Source organism: Protomyctophum bolini (assembly GCF_963924005.1).
Source record: "Protomyctophum bolini genome assembly, chromosome: 15".
Taxonomy (NCBI): Eukaryota; Metazoa; Chordata; class Actinopteri; order Myctophiformes; family Myctophidae; genus Protomyctophum; species Protomyctophum bolini.
Window position 1 is genome coordinate 1093372 of NC_137876.1, and position 24676 is coordinate 1118047.

Here is a 24676-nt window from a genome sequence, read left to right on the forward strand (position 1 = left end):
CTTTGAACTCACCGCTCATACATTAATAATCACCAGGGTTACGCGATGTCAACAAACGACTAGTTGTGCGGGCTGTGCAGCACTGAGTCGACCAATCACAGTTGACCGCGTCCACGACCGACGTCATCCTCGCGTCGCGGTGTTGACGGGTGCGCGCGCAGCGCTGCATCCCCATGGCAACGCGTGTATCTCGTTTGTTTGTTTATTATTTTATTCAAATAAGCCACGTCAGCGAACTCTGCGATTGGCTGACGTTTCCTGGATAAAAGGACTAGGTGTTTCAGAGAAGCCACATCGTTGTTGTGTCACCATCATCACCTTGTCTTCTTCTCTTAGTGAGAGTTTATCTGCAACATGTCTTCTTCTCCACAGAAGGACAGAGGCTACATGCTGCCCCAAAGGTCCAGGATGGCTAGAGCCTTCCTCAGACTAAAGTTCCACCTGGGCTTGGAGTCCACGCCGGAGGTGATGGAGCGCAGAATCCGCGAGGTGCTGAAGATTAGGGAGTTGGAGGTGGAGATGCAGCTGAACCGGGCCTCGGTGCTGCCGGGTCAGACTCCAGCTCCGCTCCCCTCTGCTCCCCCGCTCCCCCTGGAGGACGAGGAGTGTGTGGTGTGCATGGACGCCCGGCCTCAGGTGGTCTTCGTGCCCTGTGGACACGCCTGCTGCTGCCGCCTCTGTGCCGAGAGGCTGGCACAGGCTGGCAGCCTGGCACGCTGTCCTCTGTGCAGGGCCGCCGTCTGCCAGCAGAGGGCGCTGTAACACACCCCCCAACGGCCCTTTTAAGGGCCACCTCCCTCTCCCATTGCTGTGACCTTGCCGTTGGTGGAGAGGCTTAACGACTCGATGACCCTGATTGGTCCATGGCATATTGCCGGTCCACATTAGGCGAGAGTCCGAACTAACGACAGCAAACTATTTCTACCTCTCTCTCTCTCTCTCTCTCTGTGTGTGTGTGTGTGTGTGTGTGTGTGTGTGTGTGTGTGTGTGTGTGTGTGTGTGTGTGTGTGTGTGTGTGTGTGTGTGTGTGTGTGTGTGTGTGTGACATTCTTATTTTAACTATTAAAGTCCGTTTACAGGTGTTGCCGACCAAGTTCAACTTGGCAACCTGGTACCCATCAGCACACGACCCACACTGCATCCTACATCCAGTACCACAAGACAAAGAAACAGTCCCACACATCTTAAATGGTTGCAGCCACTATAAAGGACTGTACATTGCCAGACATGAACGTCTGGTGGACCTGGTCTCAGACAAGATCAGAGGAGTACAGGACAGGACAACAAGAATGTATAAACGCAGCACTGTAAAAATAGACTGGTTTGATCACAATGACACGCATGTCAATTCACTACAAGATATTCCAAATACCCCAGATACTGTGTTCATCATTTAAATGAGAAAAACTGTCACTGTATTTGAAATAGGCAGCCCATTTGATTTGTATATACTTGTTTGACATCCAAACTTATGAAATATCAGCTTCTGGTGGAACGTATTATGGCGTTGGGATATACAGTAACTGTCAGCTTATTGTCCTTGTATTTGGAAGTCTGTTCCATGTCCATAACCTTGTGCTCAGGGGTCTAGCAATTGGGTGGATTGCAAAAGACAAATGCAAAAAACTTGGCTAAATACGGTTCTGTCTCGGCTATTATGGGCAGTCTGTCTGTCTGGAGAAAGCGTTGTTTCATTTATCCCTAGGTGGCTTAAAAAAAAAACAGTCAGTCAACACCGTGGATCCTGACATGCGTGGCAGGTTACAACTAACCCGTGGTAGGTTAAAAGTAAACATAGGATCATTTGTTTTCATCGTAAAAAAAAAACATGAAACATACATACATAATAGTGTGTTGTCATGTCATGGTTTTCTACGATAAAACTAATGAAAATCTTCCTTTTCAACATGGTATGCCAATTTTCATGGTATGACGATACAATAACGAAATATAGAAATAGTAGAATTTGTCGTTTTTCATGCATTGCTTAAAAAAAATGCAATGCCAGTCATGCTTTTCAACATAATATACTATACTGTCGTTTTTCAAAAAGTGATCATGTTTCTCGACATAGTATAGCAGGATTCTGTAGACTTAGATAGCATTTGATACAGACTTATAGCATGTTATGTAGACAGCATAAGTCCATTGTATGTGCTATTGTCATAGCACATACAATGGACATATGTATAGCATAGTAGTATAGATGTATAGCTTATATGTATAGTTTCATTATAGATATTCCACTGTTACTTTCTTAGCTTACGCATGTTTCATGATAAATGTTTTTATGTGATGTATTCCCATGCTTTTTTGTTCTTGCTTAATGTAAGTCGCTCTGGATTAAGAGCGTCTGCTAAATGCCTAAATTGTAAATTGGATACTCAAATAGATTTACCTGTGGGCCACATTACAAAAATGGCAAGGGGCCAGGGGCCAGTAGATAAAATGACGACATTAATGATACTTGATAACTTCTCTCTTGCAATTGCTTTATTTTCGCAAAATGTATCAAAGTACAATGTGCAAGCTGTCTGCCTGCCTGTCTATGAGTAGCTGTCTGTCTGCCTGCCTGCCTGTCCAATTGTCCATGAGTAGCTGTCTGTCTGCCTGTCTGAGTAGCTGTCTGCCTGCCTGCCTGTCCAATTGTCCATGAGTAGCTGTCTGTCTGCCTGTCTATGAGTAGCTGTCTTCCTGCCTGCCTAATTGTCCATGAGTAGCTGTCTGTCTGCCTGTCTATGAGTAGCTGTCTGCCTTCCTGCCTGTCCAATTGTCCATGAGTAGCTGTCTGTCTGTCTATGAGTAGCTGTCTGCCTGCCTGCCCAATTGTCTATGAGTAGCTGTCTGTCTATGAGTAGCTGTCTGCCTTCCTGCCTGTCCAATTGTCCATGAGTAGCTGTCTGTCTGTCTATGAGTAGCTGTCTGCCTTCCTGCCTGTCCAATTGTCCATGAGTAGCTGTCTGCCTGACTGTCCAATTCTCCATGAGTAGCTGTCTGTCTGCCTGTCTATGAGTACCTGTCTGACTGCCTGCCTGTCCAATTCTCCATGAGTAGCTGTCTGTCTGTCTGCCTGTCTATGAGTAGCTGTCTGCCTGCCTGCCAGCCAGCAAGTTGGTTAACAGAAAATAAATTGTTATGGCGGAGTAAAATAAAATACAATAAACACAATTTGCCTGAAAATAGATTACCCAGCTATGACCTTTTTCATGAAAAAAAATGAGTAGTGATATGGCTGACTGAGTAAAATAAAACAATCTTCCTGAAAATAGATAGCTATAAGTGAAGAGCAATTTCCGCAATTACCATTTCCGCAAATTCCATTTCCGCAATTTCCTCAATTTCCATTTCCACAATTTCCATTTCCACCATTTCCGCAATTTCCATTTCCGCATTTCCGCAATTTCCATTTCCACCATTTCCGCAATTACAATTTCCGCAATTTCAATTTCCGCAATTTCCAACTATTAATGGCAGCTGGGTTTCATCATTCAAATAAAATAGAATTCTGTCCGTTTAGCTATAAAATTATGTCAGGGAATAGGGATACACAGTATATGTCTTTCATTTGCATTGCATCTTCCCCCCCCCCCCCAAGCTTTTATTTTCGTTCGAGTAATAGTACAACTCTAATAGTATTACTTATAATAATGTAATTAAAGATAACTTCATTCAGATTTATTTATTTTTATTTCATTTTCCAGATTTTTTTTTCTTCTTTTTTTTAGATTTTCATTGGTGGGCCAGTCATAATGGTCCCGCGGGCCTGATGTGGCCCGCGGGCCTGAGGTTGAGTATCACTGCCATAAAGCATTACACTTGTTTACAATAGGGTCCACAATGTTCAATTCATCGTGACATTTAGTGTAGAGACGTACAAGGGACCACACAAATATACTATTTCTGCATTTTATGGATCTAGTCAAGTTCAAAACAAACTGCTCAATATACAAAGCAAAGCATCATTTACTCCCAGTCCCTAGTAACATCCGTCCCCCATACTGTACGTGTTTATACTTTTTTAATGTTCTTTTATGATGATTTCCTTTGTTTTGTTATAGATGTATATTTATACGTCTTTAAATGTTATCAATTGAAAATGGTGGACCCTGATGTCTTAGGGCCGATTCATACTCAATGTGACGTCATTTGAGGTTCGGGGGGGGCGGGTACCGTCCTAAAGTCGGCTCTTCGGTGCTACTGAAAATGTCTGACGAGCCGAAATCATTTCGGCACTACAGCGCCGAAACAGCGGTAAAATAGGAGTATGAATCTGCCCTTAGTCCTTATGATAATAACAGATCAACAAGCTTGAGTGTCGCGCTATGAGCTTGTAGATATATGTAGATATAACATAAGTATAACAGTATAACATCAAAAGGGGTTCCCGCCCATTTACTTTACAAAAACAATAAGAGTGTGAGCGTTCTGTTGTTTGCAACATGCATTGTTTATTCACCGCTGGTCTGTGACATCACTGAGATGCAATTGGCTTGCATCGCCCTCTAGTGGTTATGCAGATTAGCACCCACAGGTGTCAGTATAATGGTAATCACAAATAATCAGACATATTGTACTCCTCACTAGATGAACAAGTGAACAAGAAAATAAATTACAACTAATAATCAGACGTAGGTCAGGTTACAGAACAAACATAAACAGCGGTAATAACAATTAAATAAAGTTTTCAAATACTTGCAGTGGTATAAAAGGTACAATGATGAAAAGTATTGAAACATGAAAATATTATTGAGTACATGTAGGCGTACTTAAAGCTGCTATAAGCAACAATATGTCAAAATGTAATGAGTTATTTTTTGGTATTCAGACAGCCAGAAATGAGTAAAAGGCTTTTAGTCTCTGTGACACAGAGCATTCAAAGATGTTCCTAGAAGCTTTGTCATTGGTCGAAAAATAAACCCCGGTCGAAATGACTAACCAATCAGGAAGTAGACAGTCAAATCGACCAATGGTTTTGAGCAAAATCATTGAATGCAGATTGCTGCCCCTCAGTTAAAGTCTACCTCGACTTGATTAGGTGATGTAAAACAAACGGTGCAAACACAAACATTAAACACCATTAACAATAAAGAGACAATATGACGTAAATGGCACATTATGGCGTAAAATCCCTTCATTGTCAAGGCTTTTCTCCTGTATGAGTCCTCATGTGTGTTTTTAGACTACCTGTTTGAGTAAAGCCTTTACCACATACTGTACACGAAAAGGGCTTTTCTCCTGTATGAGTCCTCATGTGTGTTTTTAGATGACTTGTGTCAACACAGCCTTTACCACATACTGTACACGAAAAGGGCTTTTCTCCTGTATGAGTCCTCATGTGTGTTTTTAGATTAGCTGTTTGAGTAAAGCCTTTACCACATACTGTACACGAAAAGGGCTTTTCTCCTGTATGAGTCCTCATGTGTGTTTTTAGATGACTTGTGGTAACACAGGCTTTACCACATACTGTACACAAAAAGGGCTTTTCTCCTGTATGAGTCATCATGTGTGATTTTAGATTACCTGTTTGAGTAAAGCCTTTACCACATACTGTACAGGAAAAGGGATTTTCGCCTATATGAGTCCTCATGTGTGTTTTTAGATATCCCTTGTGATTAAACATTTTGCCACACTCTGTACAGCTAAAGGGTTTCTTCTCTGTATGAATCACCATGTGTGTTTTTAGACTACCTGTTTGAGTAAAGCCTTTACCACATACTGTACACAAAAAGGGCTTTTCTCCTGTATGAGTCCTCATGTGTGTTTTTAGATGACTTGTGTTAACACAGCCTTGACCACATACTGTACACAAAAAGGGCTTTTCTCCTGTATGAGTCTTCATGTGTGATTTTAGAGTACTTGTGTTAACACAGCCTTGACCACATACTGTACACAAAAAGGGCTTTTCTCCTGTATGAGTCATCATGTGTGATTTTAGAGTACCTTGTTCAGTAAAGCCTTTACCACAAACAGTACAGGAAAAGGGATTTTTGCCTGTATGAGTCATCATGTGTTTTTTTAGATTAGTTGTGTGATTAAACATTTTGCCACACTCTGTACAGCTAAAGGGCTTTTCTCCTGTATGAGTCACCATGTGTTTTTTTAGAGCACTCGTTTGATTAAAGCCTTTACCACATACTGTACAGGAAAAGGGCCTTTCTCCTGTATGAATCCTCATGTGTGTTTTTAGATGTTGCTTCCGATAGAAATTTGTGCCACACTCTGTACAACTAAAGGGTGTCTTCCGTGTGTGTCTCCTCATGTGTCTTTCTAGATGTACACCTTTCAGTGTAAAGCCTTTACCACATACTGTACACGAAAAGGGCTTTTCTCCTGTATGAGTCCTCATGTGTGTTTTTAGATGACTTGTGTTAACACAGCCTTTACCACATACTGTACACGAAAAGGGCTTTTCTCCTGTATGAGTCCTCATGTGTGTTTTTAGACTACCTGTTTGAGTAAAGCCTTTACCACATACTGTACAGGAAAAGGGCTTTTCTCCTGTATGAGTCCTCATGTGTGTTTTTAGATGACTTGTGTTAACACAGCCTTTACCACATACTGTACACGAAAAGGGCTTTTCTCCTGTATGAGTCATCATGTGTGATTTTAGAGTAGCTTTCAGAGTAAAGCCTTTACCACAAACTGTACACGAAAAGGGCTTTTCTCCTGTATGAGTCCTCATGTGTGATTTTAGACTACCTTGTTCCGTAAAGCCTTTACCACATACTGTACAGGAAAATGGATTTTCTCCTGTATGAGTCCTCATGTGCCTTTTTAGATAACTTGTGGTAACACAGCCTTTACCACATACTGTACACGAAAAGGGCTTTTCTCCTGTATGATTCATCATGTGTGTTTTTAGATGTCCCTGTTGATCAAACATTTTGCCACACTCTGTACAGCTAAAGGGCTTTTCGCCTGTATGAGTCATCATGTGTAATTTTAAATGACATGCGTGAGTAAAGCCTTTACCACATACTGTACACGAAAAGGGCTTTTCACCTGTATGAATCATCATGTGTTTTTTCAGACTTCCCTTTCGATTAAAAACTTTACCACACTCTGTACAACTAAAGGGTTTCTTCCCTGTATGAGTCATCATGTGTGATTTCAGATGACCTGTTTGAGTAAAGCCTTTACCACATACTGTACAGGAAAAGGGCTTATCTCCTGTATGAATCATCATGTGTTTTTTCAGACTTCCCTTTCGATTAAAAACTTTACCACACTCTGTACAACTAAAGGGTTTCTTCCCTGTATGACTCCTCATGGATTCAGGTTGTTTTGATGATTTCAGGTCCTGTGACAGTTTGCGCTGTCCTCCCACATGTTGTGTGTTTTGTGATTTCAGTGTGTTTAAAGCTAACTGGTCTCCCCTAGTCTCCTCCCACTCATCACTGTCTTCAGTGTCAGATTCAGAACAGTGTGAAGAGAGGAGCTGCTCATCACTAGTTGGTTGTGATGTTCCACAGTCCTCTACATCAGCTTGTGTTTTCATGTGTTCAGTTGAGGTGCCGGCTACAGGCTCTGTCTCTCTATTTTCATCATCATCATCTTCACTTTTCACTGCTAGTAATGTCAACGTTGACCCACCAGCCTCTCCTGCTCTTTGAAGTAGCTCCTCCTGTTCCTCTTTAATGTGTGGAGGTTGTGGTTCCTCCTGGACCAGACTGGAGCTCCTCTCCTCTTCAGGTGGAGCCTCCTCTTTACACACAGGGACGTGCAGAAAGTCTAGGAAAAATAATACAAAGAGACTCTATAAAAGGTTTGAATCTTGTACCTCAGTGCAGAGTAGTGTCTGGAAGAAGTATCAACAGATTACTCTCCGTCCACATGTTCCAACATTGAAGTGTAACGGTGCGCTGACTGCGCTCTGTGCTGTAAATAGTGTGGTCGTTTACATTGCAGTGCTCTCATAGAAGATGAGACGTAGCCATTATTATTTAGAAAGTAATGACTTGTAAATGTTAGATCAGTGAGTCTTCTGCAGCAGGTTAGTTACTGAAGTAGAATTAACTGAAAAGCTTCTGTGAACCCATAAATACTTTTACAACCAAACCATCGTCATATTCAGAATACTTTTTGATTGGTTTTTTTAATGCTTAAGTCGATAACAAATTCATATCGGTTCATCTTTACACTCGTCCCTCAGTACAGACACACTATCACCAATAAAATAAATGAAGTGCTTTAAACTTACTGAGATCCAGGTGGAATTCAGGTTCCTGTTTAAGGTGGTCTTCAGGTTCCTGTTTAAGGTGGTCTTCAGGTTCCTGTTTAATGTGGAATTCAGGTTCCTGTTTAAGGTGGTCTTCAGGTTCCTGTTTAAGGTGGTCTTCAGGTTCCTGTTTAAGGTGGTCTTCAGGTTCCTGTTTAAGGTGGTCTTCAGGTTCCTGTTCAAGGTGGTCTTCAGGTTCCTGTTTAATGTGGTCTTCAGGTCCCTGTTTAAGGTGGTCTTCAGGTCCCTGTTTAAGGTGGTCTTCAGGTTCCTGTTTAAGGTGGTCTTCAGGTTCCCGTTTAAGGTGGTCTTCAGGTCCCTGTTTAAGGTGGTCTTCAGGTCCCTGTTTAAGGTGGTCTTCAGGTCCCTGTTTAATAGAACCAGTCGTGGCTGGAGAACTGATCTTCACCTGCAGACTGGACTCCACACACTGGACTGGAATGAAGGAATACAATAAATACTTTAATACTGAGGACTTTGTGACGTGAATAAGGACTTTAATAATGACTTTGATTGATGTGACATGGGTTGAAAATGAAGATGGGATATGACAGAGGGAACAGAGGTTGTAAAGGCTTTACATTTTTATTTATTTGTTAATATTTGTCTTTTCAAAGACTGGGCTGTGCTAGACACGCCCCCCCATGGCCCGGGAGGGAAGACACGCCCCCCCATGGCCCGGGAGGGAAGCCACGCCCCCCATGGCCCGGGAGGGAAGACACCCCCCCCCATGGCCCGGGAGGGAAGACACGCCCCCCCATGGCCCGGGAGGGAAGACACGCCCCCCATGGCCACGCCCCCCATGGCCCGGGAGGGAAGACACGCCCCCCATGGCCACGCCCCCCATGGCCCGGGAGGGAAGCCAGGTGATAATTGGGACTGCACGTCCCAAGGGGGCGGCAGTGGTTCAGCGGTAGAGTGGTCCCAAGGGGGCAGCAGTGGTTCAGCGGTAGAGTGGTCCCAAGGGGGCAGCAGTGGTTCAGCGGTAGAGTGGTCCCAAGGGGGAAGCAGTGGTTCAGCGGTAGAGTGGTCCCAAGGGGGCAGCAGTGGGTCAGCGGTAGAGTGGTCCCAAGGGGGCAGCAGTGGTTCAGCGGTGGAGTGGTCCCAAGGGGGCAGCAGTGGTTCAGCGGTAGAGTGGTCCCAAGGGGGCGGCAGTGGTTCAGCGGTAGAGTGGTCCCAAGGGGGCTGCAGTGGGTCAGCGGTAGAGTGGTCCCAAGGGGGCAGCAGTGGTTCAGCGGTAGAGTGGTCCCAAGGGGGCGGCAGTGGTTCAGCGGTAGAGTGGTCCCAAGGGGGCAGCAGTGGTTCAGCGGTAGAGTGGTCCCAAGGGGGCGGCAGTGGTTCAGCGGTAGAGTGGTCCCAAGGGGGCGGCAGTGGTTCAGCGGTAGAGTGGTCCCAAGGGGGCAGCAGTGGTTCAGCGGTAGAGTGGTCCCAAGGGGGAGGCAGTGGTTCAGCGGTAGAGTGGTCCCAAGGGGGCAGCAGTGGTTCAGCGGTAGAGTGGTCCCAAGGGGGCGGCAGTGGTTCAGCGGTAGAGTGGTCCCAAGGGGGCAGCAGTGGATCAGCGGTAGAGTGGTCCCAAGGGGGAGGCAGTGGTTCAGCGGTAGAGTGGTCTGGATGGGGACCAAAAGGTTGCCGGTTCTATCCCTGTGGGCTCCCCCAGAGTTAGTGTCAAAGTGTCCTTGAGCAAGACTCTGAACCCCTGATGTGCTCCTGATGTGCTGGCTGGTGCATTGCATGGTTTCCGCCGCCATCAGTGTATGAATGTATGAATGTGTGAATTGATGGACAATCTATGTAAAGCGCCTTGGATAAAGGCACTATATAAATGCACCAATTACCATGTAATCCTACAGGCATTTACCACGTAATCCTACCGACCCAAGGGTCCCTGGACCCTGGACCCAAGGGTGATCCCAGTCCTACTTCAACAAGGTTAGAGAGTACAGTACTGAGTACAGTATTGCATCCCAGGACCCCCGGAGGGTGACATGATTGTGTCCGTTCTGAATGCAGTGAGTCTAAGGATGCAGGATGCAGGCTGTTTGTTCTGAATGCAGTGAGTCTAAGGATGCAGGATGCAGGCTGTTTGTTCTGAATGCAGTGAGTCTAAGGATGCAGGCTGTTTGCATCACTGGGACTGTAAGTAATCCTACAGGCTGGGGCGGCACCGTCAGCAGGGAGTGTTGGGTGGGAGGAGTAGGACGAAGCCTCTACGAAGCCCTCCCGGTGGGGGCTCCTCACTGGTACCAGAGTCAGTAGGATGCAATAAGCAGTGTCAACATAACAAATACATTGGGGAGAAAAACCATAAGTACATATACCTGTAAATATCCTGTACAACTTTACTACAGGGTTGAGTCTCGCATCAAGCGGTCCATGTCTCTGATCCATCTGTCGCTGATCCTCTGATGTGGATGAATGTGAGTCCATCTCCTGATAACGTAATCTCTCCCTGTGGTCTGTGGAAAACACAGTGATAAAAAAAAAAACTGAATGTCAAAACAGTCTCGTCAAAACATGACTATTGTAACTCCCTCCTTACTGGCCTACCGCCATGCGCACCTAAGGCTCTCCAATTAATCTAAAATGCCGCAGCTCGCTTGGTCTTCAACCAGGCTAAATTCTCACATGTCCCCCCCCCCCCGCCCGGCCTTCTCCACCCCCATATATTGCAAGTCTGATTGAACTCTACAAACCCTCCCGGGCGCTCAGATCAGCAACGCAGGGAAACTGGAAGAACATTCAGTAATACGCCAGTACAGGCCTGGGCCGTGGCTCAGTGGTCCAGTACAGGCCTGGGCCGTGGCTCAGCGGTCCAGGCACCACCCCCCCCCCCTCTCTCTCTCTCTCTGACCTGAGTGACTGCCATGCATGTGAGTGACGTGCCTGCGCATGTCGTACAAGCGGCACTATCACTGATAAACTCCAGAGAAAAACTAAACAAAGACTAAGACTTTAATCAGTCAATAGTTGATTTTTTTTTCAAGAAAACAATGGTGTCAGAGGAGACATTTTACAACTGGATTATGATGCTGGGTTTACACACGCTGAATCCACAGAGACAGCAGACACAGAACAGAACATGTCCCCAAACACTAAGCATGTTGTTTTGTTTGTTTCAACATAGAGAGAGCCTCCGAAAAATAGCTTCCAATAGCTTGTTATTTGAGTAGCGCTGTGTGCAGGCTACTAGCTAACACACATGATCACCTCTGAGTAGCGCTGTGTGCAGGCTACTAGCTTACACACATGATCACCTCTGAGTAGCGCTGTGTGCAGGCTACTAGCTTACACACATGATCACCTCTGAGTAGCGCTGTGTGCAGGCTACTAGCTAACACACATGATCAACAAAATACCTCTCCCGCGAGAAACCTGGTATATTCTTCGTCGTACGACGTGTTGCATGGATGCATGCTGAAAATAGCAGATTTACAAGCTCACAACGCGTCACGTTCAGTCGTCCACCGCACGTTGTGAGCTTGTAGATCAGCTATTTTCAGCACGATGCAAGCTGAGACGTTCAGAAACGTTTCCCTTCACAATAAAAGCACATCAGCTTTCACATGTTGGGGCTTCATTCCATATAAAGACGGAAGCAATTAAAGTGGGCAAGGGTTACAAATTCGGTGGCATTTCACATTGCAAAATGGTGCAGGAAAAGTGGGCACGTAAACATTGTGGGCACCTCAGTGTTAAATATCCTTATTGGCCATGTTGAGGTTGAACAACAGGTGTGAGGGGTGTGTCTCATTTCTGTTTCATATTGCCAAATGATAATAACGATATGGAAAAATGGAAGAGACAGTAGAGTAAACTGAGTGAAGCAGCCTCCACTCCTGTGTCAGTCCTCTCTCCATGTGGCTGCACCAACTGCACTAGAGACTGATAAATGTACTGTAATTCTGCAAACTATTAAGAAATAGTTCAATCAATCAATCAAAACACATTCAGACAACTGGTGTAAATGTGTGTTGCTGCACAGTCAGTAAAATATATTATAATATGGTATAAACACGGTAACAGTCAGTAGAATAGATTATAAACACAAACACAGAAGGATAGATTATGGTATAAATAGGCATACCATATTCTGAATTACCAAAAATTGGCTGAAAGTCCACCTCTCACAGTGTTTTTCCACTACGAACCATTGAACGTGCATTGTAATACACATTGGTCTGAATGGTCTGTGAGCAGCGATACACATACAGGCGATACGTGTAAAACATAGCTAGCAGCTAACCTTAGAACTCTATTGTGCTAACTAGATAGCACAGCTAGCTAGCTAGCTAGCTAACACCATTGAGTCATAATGTAGCGCCGGCCGCAGCTAGACGAATATGCAGGCTTTAGACTCTCTTTATAAGGATAGATGACAAGGAGTTTATCATTGGAACGCCACCGGTCGCTCCGTTTATTCTTAATCCTCACAACAACAGAACACAACCAACACTGACGCATCACAACACTGCGTCATCAGACCACGACAGCCTTCAGGCAAAAGCAAACGATCCCTGAGCCTACATAAGGTATCCGATAGCATAGCTAGCAGCTAACATGGTGCTAGCTAGCTTCCATAGAGTTATAAGGGTAGCAGCACCTACAGCTAGCTATAGCTTGCTATCAGAAGCTAGCCGGGAGACTGCATCGTTGTAACGTTAGCATGCTAACGGCGGCTAACGGCCGGAAGCAGCGACGAACGAATGCACAGACAACCTTATTATCAACAAATGAACAACAACAATAATAATAATAAACACAGCTTTGAACTCACCGCTCATACATTCATAATCACCAGGGTTACGCGATGTTAACAAAACCGTCAACAAACGACTAGTTGTGCGGGCTGTGCAGCACTGAGTCGACCAATCACAGTTGACCGCGTCCACGACCGACGTCATCCTCGCGTCGCGGTGTTGACGGGTGCGCGCGCAGCGCTGCATCCCCATGGCAACGCGTGAATCTCGTTTGTTTGTTTATTATTTTATTCAAATGAGCCACGTCAGCGAACTCTGCGATTGGCTGACGTTTCCTGGATAAAAGGACTAGGTGTTTCAGAGAAGCCACATCGTTGTTGTGTCTCCATCATCATCTTGTCTTCTTCTCTTAGTGAGAGTTTATCTGCAACATGTCTTCTTCTCCACAGAAGGACAGACGCTACACGCTGCCCCAAAGGTCCAGGATGGCTAGAGCCTTCCTCAGACTCAAGTTCCACCTGGGCTTGGAGTCCACGCCGGAGGTGATGGAGCGCAGAATCCGCGAGGTGCTGAAGAACAAGGAGAGGGAGTTGGAGGTGGAGATGCAGCTGAACCGGGCCTCGGTGCTGCCGGGTCAGACTCCAGCTCTGCTCCCCTCTGCTCCCCCGCTCCCCCTGGAGGACGAGGAGTGTGTGGTGTGCATGGACGCCCGGCCTCAGGTGGTCTTCGTGCCCTGTGGACACGCCTGCGGCCTGCTGCTGCCGCCTCTGTGCCGAGAGGCTGGCACAGGCTGGCAGCCTGGCACGCTGTCCTCTGTGCAGGGCCGCCGTCTGCCAGCAGAGGGCGCTGTAACACACCCCCCAACGGCCCTTTTAAGGGCCACCCCCCTCTCCCATTGCTGTGACCTTGCCGTTGGTGGAGAGGCTTAACGACTCGATGACCCTGATTGGTCCATGGCATATTGCCGGTCCACATTAGGCGAGAGTCCGAACTAATGACAGCAAACTATTTCTACCTCTCTCTCTCTCTCTGTGTGTGTGTGTGTGTGTGTGTGTGTGTGTGTGTGTGTGTGTGTGTGTGTGTGTGTGTGTGTGTGTGTGTGTGACATTCTTATTTTCACTATTAAAGTCCGTTTACAGGTGTTGCCGACCAAGTTCAACTTGGCAACCTGGTACCCATCAGCACACGACCCACACTGCATCCTACATCCAGTACCACAGGGATACTCAAATAGATTTACATGTGGGCCACATTACAAAAATGGCAAGGGGCCAGGGGCCAATAGATAAAATTACGACATTAATGATACTTGATAACTTCTCTCTTTCAATTGCTTTATTTTCTTACTGTCTGCCTGTCTATGAGTAGCTGTCTGCCTGCCTGTCTATGAGTAGCTGTCTGTCTGCCTGCCTGCCTGTCTGTCTGTCTGTCTGTCCAATTGTCCATGAGTAGCTGTCTGTCTGCCTGTCTGAGTAGCTGTCTGCCTGCCTGCCTAATTGTCCATGAGTAGCTGTCTGTCTGCCTGTCTATGAGTAGCTGTCTGCCTGCCTGCCTAATTGTCCATGAGTAGCTGTCTGCCTTCCTGCCTGTCCAATTGTCCATGAGTAGCTGTCTGTCTGTCTATGAGTAGCTGTCTGCCTTCCTGCCTGTCCAATTGTCCATGAGTAGCTGTCTGTCTGTCTGCCTGTCTATGAGTAGCTGTCTGCCTGCCTGTCCAATTCTCCATGAGTAGCTGTCTGTCTGCCTGTCTATGAGTAGCTGTCTGACTGCCTGCCTGTCCAATTCTCCATGAGTAGCTGTCTGTCTGTCTGCCTGTCTATGAGTAGCTGTCTGCCTGCCTGCCAGCCAGCAAGTTGGTTAACAGAAAATAAATTGTTATGGCTGAGTAAAATAAAATACAATAAACACAATTTGCCTGAAAATAGATTACCCAGCTATGACCTTTTTCATGAAAAAAAAATGAGTAGTGATATGGCTGACTGAGTAAAATAAAACAATCTACCTGAAAATAGATAGCTATAAGTGAAAAGCAATTTCCGCAATTTCCATTTCCGCATTTCCGCAATTTCCATTTCCACCATTTCCGCAATTACAATTTCCGCAATTTCCATTTCCATTTCCAACTATTAATGGCAGCTGGGTTTCATCATTCAAATAAAATAGAATTCTGTCCGTTTAGCTATAAAATTATGTCAGGGAATAGGGATACACAGTATATGTCTTTCATTTGCATTGCATCTCCCCCCCCCCCCCCCCCCAAGCTTTTATTTTCGTTCGAGTAATAGTACAACTCTAATAGTATTACTTATAATAATGTAATTAAAGATAACTTCATTCAGATTTATTTCTTTTTATTTCATTTTCCAGATTTCTTTTTCTTATTTTTTTTAGATTTTCATTGGTGGGCCAGTCATAATGGTCCCGCGGGCCTGATGTGGCCCGCGGGCCTGAGGTTGAGTATCACTGCCATAAAGCATTACACTTGTTTACAATAGGGTCCACAATGTTCAATTCATCGTGACATTTAGTGTAGAGACGTACAAGGGACCACACAAATATACTATTTCTGCATTTTATGGATCTAGTCAAGTTCAAAACAAACTGCTCAATATACAAAGCAAAGCATCATTTACTCCCAGTCCCTAGTAACATCCGTCCCCCATACTGTACGTGTTTTTACTTTTTTAATGTTCTTTTATGATGATTTCCTTTGTTTTGTTATAGATGTATATTTATACGTCTTTAAATGTTATCAATTGAAAATGGTGGACCCTGATGTCTTAGGGCCGATTCATGCTACTGAAAATTTCTGACGAGCCGAAATCATTTCGGCACTACAGCGCCGAAACAGCGGTAAAATAGGAGTATGAATCTGCCCTTAGTCCTTATGATAATAACAGATCAACAAGCTTGAGTGTCGCGCTATGAGCTTGTAGATATATGTAGATATAACATAAGTATAACAGTATAACATCAAAAGGGGTTCCCGCCCATTTACTTTACAAAAACAATAAGAGTGTGAGCGTTCTGTTGTTTGCAACATGCATTGTTTATTCACCGCTGGTCTGTGACATCACTGAGATGCAATTGGCTTGCATCGCCCTCTAGTGGTTATGCAGATTAGTACCCACAGGTGTCAGTATAATGGTAATCACAAATAATCAGACATATTGTACTCCTCACTAGATGAACAAGTGAACAAGAAAATAAATTACAACTAATAATCAGACGTAGGTCAGGTTACAGAACAAACATAAACAGCGGTAATAACAATTAAATAAAGTTTTCAAATACTTGCAGTGGTATAAAAGGTACAATGATGAAAAGTATTTAAAAGTATTGAAACATGAAAATATTATTGAGTACATGTAGGTGTACTTAAAGCTGCTATAAGCAACAATATGTCAAAATGTAATGAGTTATTTTTTGGTATTCAGACAGCCAGAAATGAGTAAAAGGCTTTTAGTCTCTGTGACACAGAGCATTCAAAGATGTTCCTAGAAGCTTTGTCATTGGTCGAAAAATAAACCCCGGTCGAAATGACTAACCAATCAGGAAGTAGACAGGCAAATCGACCAATGGTTTTGAGCAAAATCATTGAATGCAGATTGCTGCCCCTCAGTTAAAGTCTACCTCGACTTGATTAGGTGATGTAAAACAAACGGTGCAAACACAAACATTAAACACCATTAACAATAAAGAGACAATATGACGTAAATGGCACATTATGGCGTAAAATCCCTTCATTGTCAAGGCTTTTCTCCTGTATGAGTCCTCATGTGTGTTTTTAGATGACTTGTGTCAACACAGCCTTTACCACATACTGTACACGAAAAGGGCTTTTCTCCTGTATGAGTCATCATGTGTGTTTTTAGATTAGCTGTTTGAGTAAAGCCTTTACCACATACTGTACACGAAAAGGGCTTTTCTCCTGTATGAGTCCTCATGTGTGTTTTTAGATGACTTGTGGTAACACAGGCTTTACCACATACTGTACACAAAAAGGGCTTTTCTCCTGTATGAGTCATCATGTGTGATTTTAGATTACTTGTTTGAGTAAAGCCTTTACCACATACTGTACAGGAAAAGGGATATTCGCCTATATGAGTCCTCATGTGTGTTTTTAGATATCCCTTGTGATTAAACATTTTGCCACACTCTGTACAGCTAAAGGGTTTCTTCTCTGTATGAATCACCATGTGTGTTTTTAGACTACCTGTTTGAGTAAAGCCTTTACCACATACTGTACACAAAAAGGGCTTTTCTCCTGTATGAATACTCATGTGTGTTTTTAGATGACTTGTGTTAACACAGCCTTGACCACATACTGTACACAAAAAGGGCTTTTCTCCTGTATGAGTCTTCATGTGTGATTTTAGAGTACTTGTGTTAACACAGCCTTGACCACATACTGTACACAAAAAGGGCTTTTCTCCTGTATGAGTCATCATGTGTGATTTTAGAGTACCTTGTTCAGTAAAGCCTTTACCACAAACTGTACAGGAAAAGGGATTTTTGCCTGTATGAGTCATCATGTGTTTTTTTAGATTAGTTGTGTGATTAAACATTTTGCCACACTCTGTACAGCTAAAGGGCTTTTCTCCTGTATGAGTCACCATGTGTTTTTTTAGAGCACTCGTTTGATTAAAGCCTTTACCACATACTGTACAGGAAAAGGGCTTTTCTCCTGTATGAATCCTCATGTGTGTTTTTAGATGTTGCTTCCGATAGAAATTTGTGCCACACTCTGTACAACTAAAGGGTGTCTTCCGTGTGTGTCTCCTCATGTGTCTTTCTAGATGTACACCTTTCAGTGTAAAGCCTTTACCACATACTGTACACGAAAAGGGCTTTTCTCCTGTATGAGTCATCATGTGTGTTTTTAGATGACTTGTGTTAACACAGCCTTTACCACATACTGTACACGAAAAGGGCTTTTCTCCTGTATGAGTCCTCATGTGTGTTTTTAGACTACCTGTTTGAGTAAAGCCTTTACCACATACGGTACACGAAAAGGGCTTTTCTCCTGTATGAGTCCTCATGTGTGTTTTTAGATGACTTGTGTTAACACAGCCTTTACCACATACTGTACACGAAAAGGGCTTTTCTCCTGTATGAGTCATCATGTGTGATTTTAGAGTAGCTTTCAGAGTAAAGCCTTTACCACAAACTGTACACGAAAAGGGCTTTTCTCCTGTATGAGTCCTCATGTGTGGTTTTAGACTACCTTGTTCCGTAAAGCCTTTACCACATACTGTACAGGAAAATGGATTTTCTCCTGTATGAGTCCTCATGTGCCTTTTTAGATAACTTGTGGTAACACAGCCTTTACCACATACTGTACACGAAAAGGGCTTTTCTCCTGTATGATTCATCATGTGTGTTTTTAGATGTCCCTGTTGATCAAACATTTTGCCACACTCTGTACAGCTAAAGGGATTTTCGCCTGTATGAGTCATCATGTGTAATTTTAAATGACATGCGTGAGTAAAGCCTTTACCACATACTGTACACGAAAAGGGCTTTTCACCTGTATGAATCATCATGTGTTTTTTCAGATTTCCCTTTCGATTAAAAACTTTACCACACTCTGTACAACTAAAGGGTTTCTTCCCTGTATGAGTCATCATGTGTGATTTCAGATGACCTGTTTGAGTAAAGCCTTTACCACATACTGTACAGGAAAAGGGCTTATCTCCTGTATGAATCATCATGTGTTTTTTCAGACTTCCCTTTCGATTAAAAACTTTACCACACTCTGTACAACTAAAGGGTTTCTTCCCTGTATGACTCCTCATGGATTCAGGTTGTTTTGATGATTTCAGGTCCTGTGACAGTTTGCGCTGTCCTCCCACATGTTGTGTGTTTTGTGATTTCAGTGTGTTTAAAGCTAACTGGTCTCCCCTAGTCTCCTCCCACTCATCACTGTCTTCAGTGTCAGATTCAGAACAGTGTGAAGAGAGGAGCTGCTCATCACTAGTTGGTTGTGATGTTCCACAGTCCTCTACATCAGCTTGTGTTTTCATGTGTTCAGTTGAGGTGCCGGCTACAGGCTCTGTCTCTCTATTTTCATCATCATCATCTTCACTTTTCACTGCTAGTAATGTCAACGTTGACCCACCAGCCTCTCCTGCTCTTTGAAGTAGCTCCTCCTGTTCCTCTTTAATGTGTGGAGGTTGTGGTTCCTCCTGGACCAGACTGGAGCTCCTCTCCTCTTCAGGTGGAGCCTCCTCTTTACACACAGGGACGTGCAGAAAGTCTAGGAAAAATAATACAAAGAGACTCTATAAAAGGTTTGAATCTTGTACCTCAGTGCAGAGTAGTGTCTGGAAGAAGTATCAACAGATTACTCTCCGTCCACATGTTCCAACATTGAAGTGTGACGGTGCGCTGACTGCACTCTGTGCTGTAAATAGTGTGGTCGTTTACATTGCAGTGCTCTCATAGAAGATGAGACGTAGCCATTATTATTTAGAAAGTAATGACTTGTAAATGTTAGATCAGTGAGTCTTCTGCAGCAGGTTAGTTACTGAAGTAGAATTAACTGAAAAGCTTCTGTGAACCCATAAATACTTTTACAACCAAACCATCGTCATATTCAGAATACTTTTTGATTGGTTTTTTTAATGCTTAAGTCGATAACAAATTCATATCGGTTCATCTTTACACCCGTCCCTCAGTACCGACACACTATCACCAATAAAAGAAATGAAGTGCTTTAAACTTACTGAGATCCAGGTGGAATTCAGGTTCCTGTTTAAGGTGGTCTTCAGGTTCCTGTTTAAGGTGGTCTTCAGGTTCCTGTTTAATGTGGAATTCAGGTTCCTGTTTAAGGTGGTCTTCAGGTTCCTGTTTAAGGTGGTCTTCAGGTTCCTGTTTAAGGTGGTCTTCAGGTTCCTGTTTAAGGTGGTCTTCAGGTTCCTGTTCAAGGTGGTCTTCAGGTTCCTGTTTAATGTGGTCTTCAGGTCCCTGTTTAAGGTGGTCTTCAGGTCCCTGTTTAAGGTGGTCTTCAGGTTCCTGTTTAAGGTGGTCTTCAGGTTCCCGTTTAAGGTGGTCTTCAGGTCCCTGTTTAAGGTGGTCTTCAGGTCCCTGTTTAAGGTGGTCTTCAGGTCCCTGTTTAATAGAACCAGTCGTGGCTGGAGAACTGATCTTCACCTGCAGACTGGACTCCACACACTGGACTGGAATGAAGGAATACAATAAATACTTTAATACTGAGGACTTTGTGACGTGAATAAGGACTTTAATAATGACTTTGATTGATGTGACATGGGTTGAAAATGAAGATGGGATATGACAGAGGGAACAGAGGTTGTAAAGGCTTTACATTTTTATTTATTTGTTAATATTTGTCTTTTCAAAGACTGGGCTGTGCTAGACACGCCCCCCCATGGCCCGGGAGGGAAGACACGCCCCCCCATGGCCCGGGAGGGAAGCCACGCCCCCCATGGCCCGGGAGGGAAGACACCCCCCCCCATGGCCCGGGAGGGAAGACACGCCCCCCATGGCCACGCCCCCCATGGCCCGGGAGGGAAGACACGCCCCCCATGGCCACGCCCCCCATGGCCCGGGAGGGAAGCCAGGTGATAATTGGGACTGCACGTCCCAAGGGGGCGGCAGTGGTTCAGCGGTAGAGTGGTCCCAAGGGGGCAGCAGTGGTTCAGCGGTAGAGTGGTCCCAAGGGGGCAGTAGTGGTTCAGCGGTAGAGTGGTCCCAAGGGGGAAGCAGTGGTTCAGCGGTAGAGTGGTCCCAAGGGGGCAGCAGTGGGTCAGCGGTAGAGTGGTCCCAAGGGGGCAGCAGTGGATCAGCGGTAGAGTGGTCCCAAGGGGGCAGCAGTGGTTCAGCGGTAGAGTGGTCCCAAGGGGGCGGCAGTGGTTCAGCGGTAGAGTGGTCCCAAGGGGGCTGCAGTGGGTCAGCGGTAGAGTGGTCCCAAGGGGGCAGCAGTGGATCAGCGGTAGAGTGGTCCCAAGGGGGTGGCAGTGGTTCAGCGGTAGAGTGGTCCCAAGGGGGCAGCAGTGGTTCAGCGGTAGAGTGGTCCCAAGGGGGCGGCAGTGGTTCAGCGGTAGAGTGGTCCCAAGGGGGCGGCAGTGGTTCAGCGGTAGAGTGGTCCCAAGGGGGCAGCAGTGGTTCAGCGGTAGAGTGGTCCCAAGGGGGAGGCAGTGGATCAGCGGTAGAGTGGTCCCAAGGGGGCAGCAGTGGTTCAGCGGTAGAGTGGTCCCAAGGGGGCGGCAGTGGTTCAGCGGTAGAGTGGTCCCAAGGGGGCAGCAGTGGATCAGCGGTAGAGTGGTCCCAAGGGGGAGGCAGTGGTTCAGCGGTAGAGTGGTCTGGATGGGGACCAAAAGGTTGCCGGTTCTATCCCTGTGGGCTCTCCCAGAGTTAGTGTCAAAGTGTCCTTGAGCAAGACTCTGAACCCCTGATGTGCTCCTGATGTGCTGGCTGGTGCATTGCATGGTTTCCGCCGCCATCAGTGTATGAATGTATGAATGTGTGAATTGATGGACAATCTATGTAAAGCGCCTTGGATAAAGGCACTATATAAATGCACCAATTACCATGTAATCCTACAGGCATTTACCACGTAATCCTACCGACCCAAGGGTCCCTGGACCCTGGACCCAAGGGTGATCCCAGTCCTACTTCAACAAGGTTAGAGAGTACAGTACTGAGTACAGTATTGCATCCCAGGACCCCCGGAGGGTGACATGATTGTGTCCGTTCTGAATGCAGTGAGTCTAAGGATGCAGGATGCAGGCTGTTTGTTCTGAATGCAGTGAGTCTAAGGATGCAGGATGCAGGCTGTTTGTTCTGAATGCAGTGAGTCTAAGGATGCAGGATGCAGGCTGTTTGTTCTGAATGCAGTGAGTCTAAGGATGCAGGATGCAGGCTGTTTGTTCTGAATGCAGTGAGTCTAAGGATGCAGGATGCAGGCTGTTTGTTCTGAATGCAGTCAGTCTAAGGATGCAGGATGCAGGCTGTTTGCATCACTGGGACTGTAAGTAATCCTACAGGCTGGGGCGGCACCGTCAGCAGGGAGTGTTGGGTGGGAGGAGTAGGACGAAGCCTCTACGAAGCCCTCCCGGTGGGGGCTCCTCACTGGTACCAGAGTCAGTAGGATGCAATAAGCAGTGTCAACATAACAAATACATTGGGGAGAAAAACCATAAGTACATATACCTGTAAATATCCTGTACAACTTTACTACAGGGTTGAGTCTCGCATCAAGCGGTCCATGTCTCTGATCCATCTGTCGCTGATCCTCTGATGTGGATGAATGTGAGTCCATCTCCTGATAACGTAATCTCTCCCTGTGGTCTGTGGACAACACAGTGACAAAGAAACAACAACTGGATGTCAAAACAGTCATGTCAAAACTTGACTATTGTAACTCCCTCCTTACTGGCCTACCGCCATGCTCACCTAAGGCTCTCCAATTAATCTAAAATGCCGCAGCTGGCTTGGTCTTCAACCAGGCTAAATTCTCACATGTCCCCCCCCCCCCTCTTCTCCACCCCCATATATTGCAAGTCTGATTGAACTCTACAAACCCTCCCGGGCGCTCAGATCAGCAACGCAGGGAAACTGGAAGAACATTCAGTAAAAATGCCAGTACAGGCCTGGGCCGTGGCTCAGTGGTCCAGTACAGGCCTGGGCCGTGGCTCAGCGGTCCAGGCACCCCCCCCCCCTCTCTCTCTCTCTCTCTGACCTGAGTGACTGCCATGCATGTGAGTGACGTGCCTGCGCATGTCGTACAAGCGGCACTATCACTGATAAACTCCGGAGAAAAACTAAACAAAGATGCAGACTTTAATCAGTCAACTGGATTATGATGCTGGGTTTACACGCGCTGAATCCACAGAGACAGCAGACACAGAACAGAACATCCCCAAACACTAAGCGTGTTGTTTTGTTTGATCCGAAAAATAGCTTCAAATAGCTTGTTATTTGAGTAGCGCTGTGTGCAGGCTACTAGCTTACACACATGATCACCTCTGAGTAGCGCTGTGTGCAGGCTACTAGCTTACACACATGATCACCTCTGAGTAGCGCTGTGTGCAGGCTACTAGCTTACACACATGATCACCTCTGAGTAGCGCTGTGTGCAGGCTACTAGCTAACACACATGATCAACAAAATACCTCTCCCGCGAGAAACCTGGTATATTCTTCGTCGTACGACGTGTTGCATGGATGCATGCTGAAAATAGCAGATTTACAAGCTCACAACGCGTCACGTTCAGTCGTCCACCACACGTTGTGAGCTTGTAGATCAGCTATTTTCAGCACGATGCAAGCTGAGACGTTCAGAAACGTTTCCCTTCACAATAAAAGCACATCAGCTTTCACATGTTGGGGCTTCATTCCATATAAAGACGGAAGCAATTAAAGTGGGCAAGGGTTACAAATTCGGTGGCATTTCACATTGCAAAATGGTGCAGGAAAAGTGGGCACGTAAACATTGTGGGCACCTCAGTGTTAAATATCCTTATTGGCCATGTTGAGGTTGAACAACAGGTGTGAGGGGTGTGTCTCATTTCTGTTTCATATTGCCAAATGATAATAACGATATGGAAAAATGGAAGAGACAGTAGAGTAAACTGAGTGAAGCAGCCTCCACTCCTGTGTCAGTCCTGTCTCCATGTGGCTGCACCAACTGCACTAGAGACTGATAAATGTACTGTAATTCTGCAAACTATTAAGAAATAGTTCAATCAATCAATCAAAACACATTCAGACAACTGGTGTAAATGTGTGTTGCTGCACAATCAGTAAAATATATTATAATATGGTATAAACACGGTAACAGTCAGTAGAATAGATTATAAACACAAACACAGAAGGATAGATTATGGTATAAATAGGCATACCATATTCTGAATTACCAAAAATTGGCTGAAACTCCACCTCTCACAGTGTTTTTCCACTACGAACCATTGAACGTGCATTGTAATACACATTGGTCTGAATGGTCTGTGAGCAGCCATACACATACAGGCGATACGTGTAAAACATAGCTAGCAGCTAACCTTAGAACTCTATTGTGCTAACTAGATAGCACAGCTAGCTAGCTAGCTAACACCATTGAGTCATAAGGTATCGGATAGCATAGCTAGCAGCTAACATGGTGCTAGCTAGCTTCCATAGAGTTATAAGGGTAGCAGCACCTACAGCTAGCTATAGCTTGCTATCAGAAGCTAGCCGGGAGACTGCATCGTTGTAACGTTAGCATGCTAACGGCGGCTAACGGCCGGAAGCAGCGACGAACGAATGCACAGACAACATTATTATCAACAAGTGAAAAACAATAATAATAATAATAATAAACACAGCTTTGAACTCACCGCTCATACATTAATAATCACCAGGGTTACGCGATGTCAACAAACGACTAGTTGTGCGGGCTGTGCAGCACTGAGTCGACCAATCACAGTTGACCGCGTCCACGACCGACGTCATCGTCGCGTCGCGGTGTTGACGGGTGCGCGCGCAGCGCTGCATCCCCATGGCAACGCGTGAATCTCGTTTGTTTGTTTATTATTTTATTCAAATGAGCCACGTCAGCGAACTCTGCGATTGGCTGACGTTTCCTGGATAAAAGGACTAGGTGTTTCAGAGAAGCCACATCGTTGTTGTGTCACCATCATCACCTTGTCTTCTTCTCTTAGTGAGAGTTTATCTGCAACATGTCTTCTTCTCCACAGAAGGACAGACGCTACATGCTGCCCCAAAGGTCCAGGATGGCTAGAGCCTTCCTCAGACTCAAG

The 24676-nt window shown here is 45.2% G+C and overlaps 1 long non-coding RNA gene across 1 annotated transcript; it reads right to left on the minus strand.

The window, feature by feature from the left end:
• Positions 1-19983: 19983 nt before the first annotated feature.
• Positions 19984-24350, minus strand: LOC308329123. Its single transcript, XR_013965367.1, has 3 exons — positions 24254-24350; positions 22090-22227; positions 19984-20096 (listed from the first exon to the last, which is right to left on the minus strand). It is a non-coding gene; the product is annotated as an uncharacterized lncRNA (long non-coding RNA).
• Positions 24351-24676: the final 326 nt, after the last annotated feature.